We start from the raw sequence: 4,975 nt of genomic DNA, 5'->3' as shown, positions 1-4,975 counted from the left end.
CTATAGGGTTGATGAGTCCGTAGTCCGAGAGGAAATACGCTGACTCTAGTGTGAAGGATACCGGAAAGGATCCCGAGAGGGGAGGCATGGACGTATTTGGATCTGAGTTGATGTGACTGAGTAGAGGACTTGCATTGGGCTAGGCTTAACCTTGACATGCGCCAGTACTTAGACCAATGGTGTTGTGAGAGAGCGATGACTTAACCCCCAACCATGGATTGTTCGAGAGGGATGAAGAACCCACTACCAACCGGAGCTGAGTGATTGAGACCTTCCCAAAGAAGTACGGTGCTATGACTTAAAGCATGTCTGCCAATAGAGACCAACATACATAGAGTTTAGATGCATACATACATTATCTGTTTCATACTGCATTGCATCTTGTTATGTTCTGCCGCATGTTATTTATGTTGTTATGAGTTAACTTGCCTTGCTAAATTCATTCGAACTCACTCCTTTTTGTGCAATCTTTTTGTTAGATTATTCTACAAGTACTGACTACTATGAAGGACAATACGATGAAGCACAAATCGATGAAGCGTACTACACACAAGGTACTAGCGACTATGAAGATAACCCTGATGATCCCTAGAGCGATCAAGTTGCGTACTACGATTAGGCGTAACGTAGTGTTGGAACATCTCTGTTGGATTGACGAAGTCCACTATTTTGAAGATGTCATCTATAAATTAAAAAACGCGTAGTTTACTTTGAACATTCTATTCTTGCTTTTCTTTAGAAACAATTGTAATTCTTTTTAGAGTTACGTACTACGTTCCGCTATATCTGTGGAGTGAGTTTCCACCTCACTCTACTTCTTTTGATGTGATTACATCTGGTATCATTTTTGCACTCTGATTATATTGATTATTCATTTCCTGATTTGAATCTTTTGTTTATAATATTAAAACCTTTATTATTTTCTGTTTATGATTATGTTATTGTATATGTGGGAGGATGATTTCCTCGATACTTGATCTTCAGGGCTGTGGATCACACTCCCGGGTATGCTAGTTAGGGTACCGGCTGGGGGGATGTGACATTGAGAGCCACATATCTGGTCTTGCCTTTTGTTTTTCTCATGAAATGAAAATTTTCTTGGGCCAACAAAATGTTATCCGTAATCTATCTATTTTCCACAAAAGCCCCTTGAAACGGGGAGATGAAGTTGCTCAGTAAGGGTTTGAGTCTTCGAGCTAGCACTTTTGCTACAATTTTGTAGCACACATTGCAAAGGCTAATTGGTCTAAAGTCACCAACTAATCTTGCGTGCTCTTTTTTTGGGATGAAACACAAGAGTGTGTGATTTGCACCAAAGGGGAAAGAGGTTTTATTGAAATTTTTTTGAACAAATTGGAAAAGATCACTTTTAATTAAACACCAGGTGCTTTGTGTGGGTTTAAGGAGAACACAGTATTTTTGATCTCCTCCATGGATGGATTCAACGAGATTCCATCCAAGATCCCACAGCTGGCCATATTTGGGAAAAGGCATTCAATGAACGATGGGTCCAGAGGTTGAGAAGAAGTGAATAAAGTTTGCATGTGGCTTGAAAAAGCATTCGCAATTTCAAAAGGAGTGCAAGTTAATTTTCCATTGTATTCAATATTCTCAATTCTCCTTTTATGAAGATGAATTTTAGAAGATAGGTGATAGTATTTGGTATTTCCGTCGCCATTCTTGATGTACTTATCTCTTGATTTCTGAAACCAGAATTCTTTCTCAGTTGCAAGAGCCCTTGAGAGAGCATGTTTTTTTGATGTGATTCTATCCCAGTCCAGGGTGGATAGATTCTCCATTACCTCAATTTCCTTAGAGATATTGTGAAAAATGTTATCAATGTTCCCAAAAATAGATTTATTCCAATGAATTAAGAATCGAGACAGATTGGCTAGCTTGCAATCGAGAGATGAATTACCTCCACTTACCCATGTTTGTTCAACCGCCGATTCGAAAAGAGGATGGTTTAGCCAAGCATTTTGAAAATGAAACAATTCCGCCACGAGGGGTTGGAAAAAGCCAAACAGAGTGAAATAGGATTGTGGTCTGAACCTATTGCCAGCAACTCCTTAGAATGGCATTTGGGAAGAGAGCAATCCAAGATGGTGAAGCCCAAGCTTTTCTTTAATTAGGTTTGGTGGTTTCTGTTTGTTTGACCAAGTGAAGTATAGACCAGGTTGTGCAATTTCTTGTAGATCCATACAAGAGACTAGGTGTTGGAGTGTCGGTAGCGCCAACGATGGTTTGAAAACTCCTCCCAACTTATCCTCTTGATACATGACTTCATTGAAATCCCCTATGAAAATTAACGGTTTGGTTACAGATTGGGTAAAGGACATTAGGTCACTCCAGAAAGTTATCATTGAGGCATACTTGGGAGGGGCATATATGAAGATCGTGACCCACTCTCGTCCTTCAAAAGAGCAATTGATGGCCATTAAGGAGATTTCTTTTTTTAGGATTGTGCACCCTATTCCTGCCATTCTGCAGGGTCCAAAATTCCACTTTTCATCCCCTTCAAGCCCTGGCTGTTTGAGAACTCAATAGTGGAGTAATTTTTGAAATAATTACCCCGTTTTTTAAGAAAGATCTCATGATTAGAGCACTTGGTTTCACATAAGAAAACCAGGTCTGGCTTGTGTTTGTTTAGGATTTTGGTTAAGCATTGAGTTGTGAAATTCCCATTGAGACCTCTCACATTCCATGACAAAATTTTCATTCTTGAAAGGATTGGTTTGTAGCCGAAATAGTCCCAAGAGCATTTATAGATCCAAGTAACCTCAACAGATCATGGGTACTAGGTGGTAAGAAATGGCAAGTAGAGAGTAAGAACAAATAAAGACAACTAATCAGAGGACTGAGCAATATCATATGAATTAAAATTCTGATATTTTCAACAGCAAAGAAAAGAAACAGATTTAAAGAAAAGCATTTATAAAAATGCAACAAATTTAGGAGAAATAACAACAAGAACCAAGGGAACTTGGTATTAACATACCAAAACAACACAGCAAGAGGCAAGACAAACCTATTAACAAGACCTATGGTTTCGGGTTTTGGATGGGGAGCAGCTATTTTTAAACCAGCCAACAATTATTGCAAATAAAAGGATGAAAAAAAACTATGCATTGATCAAAAAAATCAGAATATAGATGATACGGGAATACCTGGGGGGCCATAGGATTTGGAGTTTGAGTCTCTGCCTGGTTAGAAGGTGGTTGAGTGTTGGTGTGGATTTCGTAGCCATGATCACCTCCCATTGGTTTTGGGATATTCAGGTTGTTGAGATGTGTAAGTTGATCAAAGATTTGATGTCGCGCCTCCACCTCGCTTTTGAATTGGTAAAACACGGTTAATGGTTCAATACAGTTATGGAGTGTGGTGTCAAGATTGGTACACAGGGCAGCCATAGCAGATTGGGTAGGTGTTAGCTTGATCATCCTTCTTCTTTTACGTGAGCTGCTGCCAAAAGGAGAACCAGTAGAGAGCCTATCCAAGTCATCACCTTCAGAAGCATTTGTAGTAGGGAAAGAGCAGCCGATCTTCTCTTGAGATTTTTCCTTCCAAATTTCATTTGGCTTGGCAGCTGGCAGATCTTGGTTCAGTGAGGTTGAGGTTAGAAATTGTTTCTCAAGGCCTTCAATACGCTCCACTAATTTCAGTATGGTCAGGTTGCTTGCTTCTTGGACCTTCATCTACTGTTCATTGCTTAGATGCAGATGATGCTCCTGCTGATTTCTCAGTAGAATTCCCAATTCCTTTTGCCTTTCCAATAACATATTTAGTTCCAGCTTGTTGTTGTCTTTTTCTTCTTCACCCTCCATTTGTTTTTCTTTCCCTTTGTTCAGCTTATTCTGCTTGTTCTTTCCTCCTTCAGCCGTATCTTTTATCCCTTCTTTTTGCTGTCCTTTGATTCCCATATTTTGCATATCTTTTTGAGAAGCCTTTAGTTGTCTTCTTTCTTGGACTATGAACTGGTCCACATTGTTGCCATTTCTTGTTGTTGGCATTACATCTTCACTTTTGGATTCACTGTTTGTGGATTTATCTCTTGTTGAAACATATGTGCCTTCATTTGTAGTATAAAATTCAGGTACAAATTCAGGTACACGCTGCACCTCATCAAGGTCCTCCTCATTTTCACATCCTAAATGGTGGGGGTTATTATTGGCATAGCCAATAAATTGTGGATACATTCTGAAGTAAGGATTCTTGAGAGTCCTCCTCCAAGTGGCTCTATGGTTACTCCTTCAAAAACTTTCACTTGAAGAGCATCGACAAAGGGTGGTGCATCTTCTATTTCATAGTTCTTGCAAAAGCCTGTTTGATGGGAGATTTTTCCACACCTTAAGCAGATTATCTTCACCTTGTATTTTACCTCAACACTGATCCATTCATTTTTTATATTCTTGATAGATGTTATTGTTTGAGCTCTTTTGTTGATGTCAAGAACCATCTTCACTCTACCCGTGTGACTGGGTAAGCCCACCTCAAAAGCATTTTCAGCTGGATTTCAATGACTCTGCCCATGTTTGATGCAACCTTCAGAACAACTTCATAAGAGAAGCAATCGACTCTAATGCCTCTCAATTGAACCCAAGTCACGATTGGTGGAAGTAAAACATTCTTTTTGCTTTCTAGAATTGGGTTCAGAGCCAAATGCAATATCAAATTCCCTATCCACCATGGAGATAAAGACATACCAAAATTTCTTTGCTCTTCTGAGTTGAAGCTGGCTTTGAAGTTCTCTCTTCCTGTAAGTGAGATGGATGTGGCTCCCAAAGGGGACCAAAGATCCAGCAACTTCTTTCCAGTGATGATAATCAGCTCACGGGGAAATCCTAAGGCATAACCATATAGGACATGACCATGATGTAATTGATCAAAAGAAGGCTGACCAGGGGGGTGGTGCTGTCCTCCTGAAGGTGCCACCACCTTCTAGAATTCAACCACCACAACACACCTAGAGTCAGGG

Source organism: Hakea prostrata, chromosome 6, assembly GCF_041222555.1.
Source record: "Hakea prostrata isolate BN-2017 chromosome 6, UWA_Hpros_2, whole genome shotgun sequence".
In the NCBI taxonomy this organism is placed as follows: Eukaryota; Viridiplantae; Streptophyta; class Magnoliopsida; order Proteales; family Proteaceae; genus Hakea; species Hakea prostrata.
This window is presented reverse-complemented; position numbering follows the sequence as displayed.